Source organism: Canis aureus, chromosome 8, assembly GCF_053574225.1.
Source record: "Canis aureus isolate CA01 chromosome 8, VMU_Caureus_v.1.0, whole genome shotgun sequence".
NCBI lineage: Eukaryota > Metazoa > Chordata > Mammalia > Carnivora > Canidae > Canis > Canis aureus.
The window spans coordinates 14314964-14326175 of NC_135618.1; the positions used below are offsets into that span (position 1 = coordinate 14314964).

An 11212-nucleotide genomic window follows, 5' to 3' on the forward strand; every position below is an offset into this window, starting at 1 on the left:
CGCCTCCACCTGCTCCTCATAATCATTTCTTGACACTCACACCGACCCTCTTGATTTCTAACTCAAGGTGGTAGGAAACAACAGATTCAATGACTGAGCAGGTTGTTATTTCTCAAGTATACATGAGGCTCTTCCAGTTTCCAGGCACTGTGTTAGCCATGGATGCAACGGTACACCAGGTCGGTCCTTCCGTCATGAAGCCTGGGCTAACAAGGGCCAGAAAGGAAGCCAGTACGTTGCAGTCTGGGGGTACCACGGGAGAAGTACAGCAGGCTGGGCACACACAAGACAAACACCTAATTCGGTCTTGATGATCCATGAAGGAAAAGAATACTAATAAACATCTCTTAAGCAGCACTCACGGTGTACCAGACACCCTTCCAAGTGTTTTATAACACCGTTTAACTTACTTGAGGATTCCAATAATCCGAGCTGAAGAGCTAGTTTGCAAAGTTATAAGACAGGTCCCTAGAACATTCCAGGCAGGAAGAAGAGCAGATATAAAGCCCCAGAGGTAGGGGAGTGTGGAAGAGAAAGAGACACGAAGGTACACCTGAGGCAGCTCACGCCAGCCCACCAGATCCAACTGTTAAGTACTCAGAAATTTTGCAAGCCAGTCATGTTGGTAGCTCAACACCGGTCACAGCAGCAGTATTTTATAAAGCAGCAGTATTTTGTGGCAAATATCACAAATCAACCAGAATTGATTTTTTGTTGGTTTGGTTTGGTTTTGGTTTTTGCGAGGCAGTTTATCAGCACACCACTACTCCGAGGTGCGGGAAATGATGACTCAACTGTGAGGGTCATTAATCACTCTGATGCAAAAAGTAGAACAGCCTTCTCTAAAATTCGACTCTTACCTCTTGGAGAGCAACCAGATGAGGTTTGTGAAAGACACGTGAAAACATCTCAACCCTTGAGTCCATTTTTTTTTTTTAATTTTTATGATAGTCACAGAGAGAGAGAGAGAGAGAGGCAGAGACACAGGCAGAGGGAGAAGCAGGCTCCATGCACCGGGAGCCCGACGTGGGATTCGATCCTGGGTCTCCAGGACTGCACCCTGGGCCAAAGGCAGGCGCTAAACCGCTGCGCCACCCAGGGATACCCCCTTGAGTCCATTTTATGTTGAGTTGGGGACATGCCCAACCTGAAATTCTTTGTATGCATGTCTATCTTGGCATTGATCCCATAGACGAAGTTACTCGTTTTTTTTTTTTTTTTTTTTTTTTTTTTTTTTTTTTATGCAGCTCATAGCCATTTTGTTGACAGATACTGTTAACAGTGATGTGCCAGCGTAAACTTAAAGGGAGAAAAAAGATGGTATGTTAGAATATCATATAAAAATAATTTAACATTTTCCTGGCATTTTGACCTAATTTAAACTGAACTAGATCTTACATTGTATCTGAAATATATATATCATCCTCCATCTCAGTAGTTAAGCTAAGGAGGTAGATTTAGGCTCATTTTACAAATGATTTCATTTAATTATTCATCCATTCAACAAACACTCATTAAGTGCTTACTATGAGTTAGGTGTTCAGTAAACAACAGGTGTTGGTTTGGGTGAACAACAGCAAAAAAAAAAAAAAAAGGCCTAACTTCAGGTTGGCTTCAGTTTTCCTGCAGTGAAAGTCACAGAAATGGAAACTCAGTCTGAATTTTGAGGTTTGGAAATGAAGTTCAGAGAAAGCAGCACCTCTTCAACCTAAAGAACATGTGTTAAGTGCCTGTAAGAAGCAGGGTCCCAGGTTAGAACTGTCAGAACCCTCATCCTTTGCCTCCTGGACTATCATTATTGCTTAACACACTGTTACCTTCTGATAAAAGAGTGGAAGCCTAACATACAAAATCAATTTAAAAAAAAAAAGCAGGACTTTTAGAAGTGGGAGTGCTTGAATTTTTTCAAAATTCAACCAAGGCTCCTGGGAAGAACATCTCAGACTGTAGAGGACACAGTTTGAAAACCACTGAGCAGCTCAGTATGCTGTTGATTCAGGAGAGTAGGCATTGGGTTCCATGGCCCCTGGGGTGCTGATCTGGGGAAGGTGCTAGGGAGATCTAGTCCTGGGACGCACCCGAGTGTAGACTGGGAGGCCATTCATGTCTTCAGAACCTTCCCTTGGCAAGGGCTGACATCCTTGGTCTTGCTTATAATCAGTCACCCAGTTGTGCTTGTGGTCTTCCTGGCTGGCCTACTAGAAATGCCTACTACAAACAGTCTGTGAAAAACAACCTGATTATCTGATCATCTTCACCTGGTGGCTGGGAAGAATGTCACCTGATCATCTCCACCTGTCATCTGACCACTTCTGCCTTGAAGCTGAGAGGAGTGACACCTGACCATCTCCATCTTTCATCGGATCATCTTCGGCTGGCAACTGAGAGGAATGTCAGCCAGCCCAGGGAAATGGCGTTCACACCCACCTCTGTAGTTCATAGGTTGTTTTCTTGATGGTCTCGTGCAGCATGGAGAATCCTCAGCACATGATAATGTTTGATGTATTTTCAGTGGCATAAATTTGTCCAACTTTCCCACTGTTATGCTCCAATTTAACAGGGACCGAGTGATGGAATGCCATTATTGCATCACCTTTGCTGATGGTATGAAGGGGCCTTTGGGCCAGTGGCCGTTGTATTCATCAGTTTGGAAACCAGATTAAGTCTGAAAACAAGATTGTGGGAAATGTCTAAGACATTTTTCAGAGCAAAACAAATGAAAGAAAATATAAAGAACATCCCTAGTATTTATCAAATGTTTTCGTTCATTCCAGCAGTCTATTTATTCCTTCTATCCTATAAATTTTTGGCAAGTATCCACCTGGTACTAGGCCTTATAATGTGCTAAACTTTGGGATAACTTTCAAAGAGTTGGTAATATTTCCATGATGTCATACCTGAAGACATTCCAGGACATTTTTGGCTTTCATTTATTATTGTTTCTCCCCGATTCCCTTCCACACCCTTTCTGAAAAACTGCAAGTCTTCAAGAAAACTATTAGGCCCCGGCAGCAGCTTAAACGCCCTTGGGACAATCCCCAGTGGTCCCAATGGTCATGAATGTAATTTTGAGCCAACCTTCTATACTGGACTAGAAGCAGGCAGATCTAGCGGGTAAGTAGAGCAGGATTTTATCATTTGCAGGCAGAAATCTGTCTAGGTTCTTCCCAGATGAGAAAAAGAGAACTGAGAAAGCCAATTTCAAATTGAGTTGGCAGGAGCCAGACAATATTCTGGCCATTTTTCATCGACTTCTAAATTCTTTGCACGTGAGAGAACTAGACCAGAAAGATCAACACTTGGATTTCACTGGATTGCCTCCAGTATAAAATAACACGACCAATTTTTCTCTTCTAATCTGGAGAGGGTCACCAGAGTTGGAGGGGAGGAAAACACCTCCAACTGTCCTCTCCTACCCCTCCTCCAGCTCCATCCCACTAGGTTTCTGGGACTCCCTCCCAGAATGCAGCATAGGCTCCTCTCTACCTGCATGGTTAGGGGTGAGTCTCCTCCTGGTGGGAGCTCTCTGAGGGATCCAGGGAGGAGGGTCTTAGGAGTTAAGATCACAGGTATTCTGCTTTGTGTCCTCTCACCAAATAAAGTAAATGAAGCAGAATTGTGTGTAAAAGGAGAAATTTCTGGGAGCACCTGGGTGGCTCAGTTGGTTAAGCATCAGACTCTTGATTTGGGCTCAGTCATGATCTCCATGCTGAACATGGAGCCTGCTGAAGATTCTCTCTCTCCCTGTGCACACTTGCTCTTGCTCTCTCTCTCTCTCTCTCTCCAAAGGTAATGGTGGAAGAATTGCTGGTGTTCTCCTTGACTAGAAAAATAGAAACATTATTTTTGCTTCTGGGGAACAACATGAACAGCTGAGAAACTCTGAGCTGGCGTGTGGATTTTTGCAGCACCACAGCAGGAAGAAAGTGGAGGAGAAATATTTGAAAGGGGAAAACTTACTAAGAAATGGGCCTCTCTGATTTCCGTAACTGCCTAGCTCTTCTGATTCATTGACATTATGAGGCAAATGGCACTTTACCTGAGTCAGAAATTTATTTTGGAGACATTTCAGAATATCTGAATGGTCCAGAAGAAGGGGAAAAGCTCAAAACAGAAATGTGAGGTCTCTGACTATAAGCAACATTTAGAAAATAGCCTCTTCCAGTAAGAAGCCAATCCCTGTTATATAGTCAAGAGCTTGAACTGGATTCGATGAAGATTTCTGTGTTTTATCTACAACACTTGAGTGAAGACCTTTCAGAGCAGTCTTTGCTTCTGCTCCCAGACTCCCACAGGACCCATTTTTACTTCAAGTCTTTAAAAAATTCAAAATGTAGAAACAAATGATGGCCAATTCATGGACACTTCATTACAGTAGTTAATGCAAAGGTGATATATAATAAATCCCGTTTCTAAGGAACTGAGCTCTACACAGACCAGGAGAGTAGCAGACGTAATGTCTCCATGGAATTATACTTTACATAAGTCTCAATTTTGCTCTAATTTCATCAGTTCAGACAAATTGGATCATGTTGGCTAACTCAGGGACAAGAAAATGTTCCCATCACATTCAGATTTCTTGTTTGCAGTTGGAAGGTTAATAAAGGCCTAGAGGCTTAAAAATTCAATTCTGTTGAGGCATTTTCTACATTTATTAACTATTTTTACCAGAGCTTTTTATGTGGGTTCTCTTAGGACATGCTGGTGGGAGTAGTGGTGAAGCTATTAAACCAAACAACACCAAAAAACAGGTTACCATTTCGTTGTTTAGGCAGGTGCAGATGTGACTGGGTGGGGTGGCGTGGGGTGGGGGCAAGACCTCAGGGTGAAGAAATGATGACCATTTACGGAGCAGTTTTTGGTTAAAAAGGAAGTTGTCAATATTCAATACATGAAATCTAAAAAAGGACAAATAAAGAAAAAAGCAGAAACAGATCCATAGTACACAGAACAAACTGAAAGGGAGAGGGTAGGGAGGTGGGTGTGATGGGTGAAGGGGAGCGGGGGTTCGGGGTAGACCCTTCCAGTTTCAGAATGAAGCAGTCTCGGGGATGAGAGGCACGGGGCAGGGAAGACAGTGGATGGTATCGTAGTGGCGTCCTATGGGGACAGGGGAGCTGCCGTGTGCGGCGAGCATGGCATGTTGTATACACTTGTGCCATCACTATGTTGTACACCTGAAACTCACGTAACCTTGTGTGTCAACTACACTCAAATACAAAATAAATACATTTTTCAAAATTATCAATAATAACAGCTGAAAGAGGCAGCTAGATAGTGGGATTCTGGGAGCTTCTGGGAGCTTGGATGTGTTTGAAGGTTTGCTTTATGCCCAACAGGAAGGGGTGGGGAGAGAGGCTGAAGGTGTCAGGAAGCGGGCGCCAGAGGAGACAGCGAGAGGCGCTGGAGGGCAGGAAGCTTTGGGCCTGGAGAAGAGGGATCACCTCTTCCTTTGTGAGCAGGAGAAAGGAGCAGGAAGGGGAGGGAGGCCGGGGCTGGGCTCCGTGCTCAGCATGGTCCAGACCACCCACAACTCACCTGGATGCAAGTCCTCACATGCCTTCCCTTCTGAATCGTGTGCCCTTAGCACCTACTTGCGCCACACAGATCTCACTGTGGGTCTCCTGAAAACGCTTCCATTGCTCTGGGACTGTCGTCATAGAACCTAAACCCTGAGCTGGCGTGTGAAGCCCACCCTACTTGTCACCATTCCTGCTCCCCTCTCCCGCTCCCCGTGCTCACTGCGTGGTCCCTGGCCGGCAACAGGAGGACCGCCCCCCCCCCCCCCCGACTTGTTAAAAATGCAAAAGCTCAGGGGGGCACCTGGTGGCTCAGCTGGTTAAGCACCTGCCTCTGGTTTCAGCTCAGGTTGTGATCTCAGGGAGGTGAGATGGAGCCCCCTGTAGGGCTCTGCACTGGGGGGGAGGGGGGAGTCGGCTTGAGATTCTCTCCCCCCCCCCACTCATGCTCTCTCTCTGTCTCTCTAAAATAACTAAATAAATCTCTAAAAAAATATGCAGCTGCTTAGGCCCTACCCTGAATTTAATGAATCTGAAAGGCTGGTGAAGATGCCCAGCAATGTGCGTTTCACCAAGGCTTCCAGGGGGTTCTGATGCATGCTCAAGTGTGAGAACCAGCGGCCTAGTCTGACTGAACCACTGGCGGCTCCCAGACCACACAGCGCTGGCCGCCCGCACGCCTTTCCACCTGCCCCTCGCCCAGGGCCCCCCGACTCCTGTTTCAGACCACCTCCTCTGTGAACCACTTCCCGACCAGCTGTCTCCCCCCACCCAGGGGGACCGCCCCCTCCCCGTGCTTCCACAAAACCGTGAGCACGTCCATCACTCAGCTTTGCTGCAGCTCGTGGTTTATGCATCTGCCTCCCCCAAAGCCATCAAGCTCCCTGGGGTGGCGAGTGTGTTTGTCCTGGCACAGTCCTGGGGCTCAGGAGATATTTGCTGAGTTGAACTGTTACTGAAGGGGCGTCTGGGTGGCTCAGTGGTTGAGCATCTGCCTTCGGCTCAGGTTGTGATCCTGGGGTCCTGGGATCCAGTCCTGCATGGGGCTCCCTGCAGGGAGCCTGCTTCTCCCTCTGCCTGGGTCTCTGCTTCTCTCTGTCTCTCATGAATAAATACATTAACAGTCTTAAAAAAAAAATGAAATGTTCCTGAAAAGCAACGTTTGGAGGGGAGTAGGGGGAAAGGAGAGAAGAGGGAACGAGCATGCAGGAGAGAGACAACCACCAAATGGTAGGAGCTGCTGTTTGCTGAGCTCCATCTGTGGGCCGGGTGCTGTGCTAAGTGCTTGGCCGAAAGGGTGTCATTGAATCCTCCGACACACTGCAGGTGCCACTGAGCCACTCAGCGGAGCCGGAAACTAAGGCCCAGCGAGGTTCACACACTGCCCCGCGGGAGTCTGCACTGTCACCTGCGGTCTGGGGGACCAGGTGGCTTGCTGTGGAGCCGTGGTCAATGCTCAGTAGCTCAGCAACTGTTTGCTCCGCGCCTGCTCTGCGGCCCCCGGGGAGGCAAGGGGGGCGCCGAGGGGGGCACAGGTTCCCGGCTGCCCAGGAGGTGGGCCCGAGGGGCTCGCGCTGGCGCAGAGGGCTGCTGGGGGGGGGCGGCCAAGGACGGGGACCCAGGAGGATGCACTAGCTCGGGCCGCGGTGGCCGCGGATCTGGATCTTGAGAGACGGGCTCCCGGGGGGCGAAGGGAGGCGGCGGGAGGGCGCCGTGGCCGGGCTGCAGGCCCCCGGAGAGCGAGGGATGGGGGAGCCACGGTTGCCCGGCTTCCTGCGTGTGTAGACAAGCATGGGGTCACCTCCAGGACCTGCCACCTGCCGGCAGCTTCTGGTCCCTCGGCTCAGGCTCAGGCTCAGGCTCAGGCTCAGGCGGGAGAGACCGAGAGTCCAGGGCCCGGCTCCACCGAGGGGGACGGGCTGCGGAGCCTGCTGCAGGCACCCCGCTGTCCTCTCCCTGGAGCCCCCCCTCCCCCTGCTCTCCTCTCCCAGGAGCCCCCTCCCCCGCTCTCCTCCTCTCCCAGGAGCCCCCTTCCCCCCCTCCTCCTCTCCCAGGACCCCCCTCCTCCTCTCCCAGGACCCCCCCTCCTCCTCTCCCAGGACCCCCCTCCCGCTCTCCTCCTCTCCCAGGACCACCCCTCCTCCTCTCCCAGGACCCCCCCCCCGCTCTCCTCCTCTCCCAGGACCCCCCCCCCGCTCTCCTCCTCTCCCAGGACCCCCCCCCCGCTCTCCTCCTCTCCCAGGACCCCCCTCCTCCTCTCCCAGGACCCCCCCCCGCTCTCCTCCTCTCCCAGGACCCCCCCCCCCGCTCTCCTCCTCTCCCAGGAACCCCCTCCTCCTCTCCCAGGACCCCCCTCCTCCTCTCCCAGGACCCCCCCCCCCCGCTCTCCTCCTCTCCCAGGACCCCCCTCCTCCTCTCCCAGGACCCCCCCCCCCCGCTCTCCTCCTCTCCCAGGACCCCCCCCCCCCGCTCTCCTCCTCTCCCAGGACCCCCCTCCTCCTCTCCCAGGACCCCCCCCCCGCTCTCCTCCTCTCCCAGGACCCCCCCCCCGCTCTCCTCCTCTCCCAGGACCCCCCTCCTCCTCTCCCAGGACCCCCCCCCCGCTCTCCTCCTCTCCCAGGACCCCCCTCCTCCTCTCCCAGGACCCCCCCCCCGCTCTCCTCCTCTCCCAGGGGCCCCCCTCCTGCCCCCACCGCGGAAGCCCCCACACCTTTGGTCCCGGCTGCGGGGCGTAAAGGGGGACAAGAGAAAAGGCGTGAGGCTCCGGTCCTAGACTCCTCCGCAGACATCCTTGGAGACTCTCGGGACCCTCTGGCCACATTCCAGCGCCCAGCACCTGCGGCCCGCGGGGAAGACGTAGCCTGGCCGCAGCCGGGCCTCAGTCAGGAGGAGGAACTCACAGGTGCAGCGCGCAGGTACCAGGTACGGGGGCTCCCGCGGACGGGTGGAGCCTGTCCCAGGGGCGGGCTGCGAAGGGGAAGGCCTCGGCCCGCCGTGTGGACGTTGTGCTAGCGGCAGTGGGAACCAGGTTCGCGAGAGACAGGTGGAGACCGACGCTCATCTCCCTGGCGGCGGTGCGGAAGGTTCTGGTGGGGAGCTGCTGTGGCCCGACCGGGTGGGGGTAGTTCCCCCGTGGGTAGGAGGCCGCGAGGGCCTGGAGGCTGCGGACGAGGACGGAGAGCAAGACGTGGGGGATGGGTCCCGGCGACAACTAGGGAACGGGGGTGAAGGAGGGGGATGGGTTGAGGATGACCCCATGGCTTTCAGCCTGGGCGGGGTGATGAATGACAACGTGGCTAACCAAAGTATAAAGAAAGGGGCACAGAGGGGGGAGGAGGCTGCTGTCAGCGGCGGGGGGAGTTGATCAGTTTGATCCGGGGTATGCGGAGTTCAAGGCGCCTGTTGGGTGGAAGATGTGCAGCAAGTGGACAAGAGTACAGCTCTGGGAGGAAGTCAGGCATAAAAGGAATCAGGAGTGGGGGGGGGGGGGTCTGCATGACAGCTGCAGACAATTTGGGACGGCTTGCCCGAAAAAGAATGAGGGAACAGGGCCGGGGATGAAGGCTGGGGAGTGCCAGAGCTGTGTGAATTCTCTGCCAAGTCCATTCTGATGGAAGGTTCTTTGGAAATTGAAGCTCAAGAAGTCTCAGGTTGCATCCTTTTCCCAGACATTCAGGAACTGGGTCAAACTCTTCATTTCAAGACAAGGTAAAGCCACTTGAAAAGCTCTTGCTTTCCCTGGCTGAAGTACTTTAACACCAGCTAATGGTACGTTTGGGGGAAAAGTCATATTTACGGCTGAGGTTTCCATTACTACTCTGTAATTCAGCAGAGCCTGTGCCCAGCAAACCTCCTGGCTCCCTCACCGTCCAGGGAGCTGGCCTGTCATTATGCCGCCCGGCCCGGGCTGGGCAGTGCCAGCGGCCGCCACAGATGTGGTAAGGGATGGTAGGTCAGGGGAGCCCTCTCCTACAAAGGGCTTTCAACTTTGGGATGATTTAGTGCCTTTTTAGACTGCTTTCAAGAAATAAGATGTTGATTGTTGGTCCTAGGATCTGATTCAATCCTAGAAAAGGTTTAAGAAAATCGTAAATAGCATCCTTTTCATTTTAATTGATTTTTAAAAAACATTTTGTTTATTTATTTGAGAGAGAGCATGAGTGAGGGAGGAGGGGCGGGGGGAGGGAGAAGCAGACTCCCCACTGAGCTTGGAGCCTACACAGGAGCTGGATCCCAGGACACGGAGATCATGACCTGAGCCAACCTCAGACACTGAACAGATTGACCCACTCAGGCGCCCCTTAATTGATTCTTATTGTCCCTGCCCTTCTCTGCTTCTACCCCTTGCCTCCTTCTCTTCCTCCCGACCCCGGACATCTGCTGCCCCTGCCCCCTTTCTCATTTTAAGCAATTGGCTAGTATAACCCACTTTCAAAGCACTGCTTTCTTGAAATACAATGATTATAACTGGAAAATATTTTAGGTCAAAGAATATGATATCAAAATGCCCAAATCTTTGGGTGGTCACTAGCAAAGTACCTTCAACTGATGAGAATCCAAGTAGAAAGACCTTCAATTATCTAGAAAGCACTAAAAGTCCAAACTCAACAGAAACAACAAAAGCAATCTAAAATTAAAATAAATGGTGGTTCAAAACCACGACGAGATACCGCCTCACACCAGTCAGAATGGCTAAAATTAACAAGTCAGGAAACAACAGCTGTTGGCGAGGATGCAGAGAAAGGGGAGCCCTCTCACACCGCTGGTGGGAATGCAAGCTACTACAGCCACTCTGGAAAACTGTGCAGGTTCCTCATAAAGTTAAAAATAGAGCTGCCCTACGACCCAGAAATTGCACTACTAGGTATTTACCCCAAAGATACAAACATAGTGATCTGAAGGGGCACCTGCACCCCAATGTTTATAGCAACAATGTCCACAATAGCCAAACTATGGAAAGAGCCCAGATGTTCACCAGTTAAACGGATAAAGAAGATGTGATATAGATAGATAGATGATAGATAGATAGATAGATAGATAGATAGATAGATACACACACAATGGAATATTACTCAGCCATCAAAAAAGAAATCTTGCCATTTGCAACAATGTGGATGGAACTAGAGGGTATCATGCTAAGTGAAATATGGCAATCAGAGAAAGACAATTATATGATTTCACTCATGTATGGAATTTAAGAAACAAAACAGGATCATAGAGGAAAGGAGGAGAAAATAAAATGAAATCAGAGAGGGAGACAAAGCATAAGAGACTCTTTTTTTTTTTTTAATTTTTATTTATTTATGATAGTCACAGAGAGAGAAAGAGAGAGAGGCAGAGACATAGGCAGAGGGAGAAGCAGGCTCCATGCACCGGAAGCCCGATGTGGGATTTGATCCCGGGTCTCCAGGATCGCGCCCTGGGCCAAAGGCAGGCACCAAACCGCTGCGCCACCCAGGGATCCCAGCATAAGAGACTCTTAATCATAGGAAACAAACTGAGGGAGGCTGGAGGGGAGGAGGTGGGGGAAGGGGTAACTGGGGGATGGACATTAAAGAGGGTCCTGGGTGTTATATAAGATTGATGAATCACTGACCTCCACCTCTGAAACTAATAATACACTATATGTTAGTTGAGTTTAAATAAAATTAAATTAAAAAAATAAAAATAAATGGTATACTTGTTTTAGTTGG

At 50.6% G+C, this 11212-nt stretch overlaps 1 long non-coding RNA gene across 2 annotated transcripts; it reads right to left on the reverse strand.

Annotated features, from left to right (window-relative positions):
* Positions 1-427: 427 nt before the first annotated feature.
* On the reverse strand, positions 428-8968 carry LOC144318349 (uncharacterized). Of its 2 annotated transcripts, none has more exons than XR_013384221.1 (3): positions 8230-8968; positions 3649-7292; positions 428-2665 (listed from the first exon to the last, which is right to left on the reverse strand). It is a non-coding gene; the product is annotated as an uncharacterized LOC144318349 (long non-coding RNA). The 2 variants fall into 2 exon arrangements; XR_013384220.1 differs by having other exon boundaries at positions 430-2665; positions 4757-7292; positions 8230-8962.
* Between the last annotated feature and the right edge of the window lie 2244 nt (positions 8969-11212).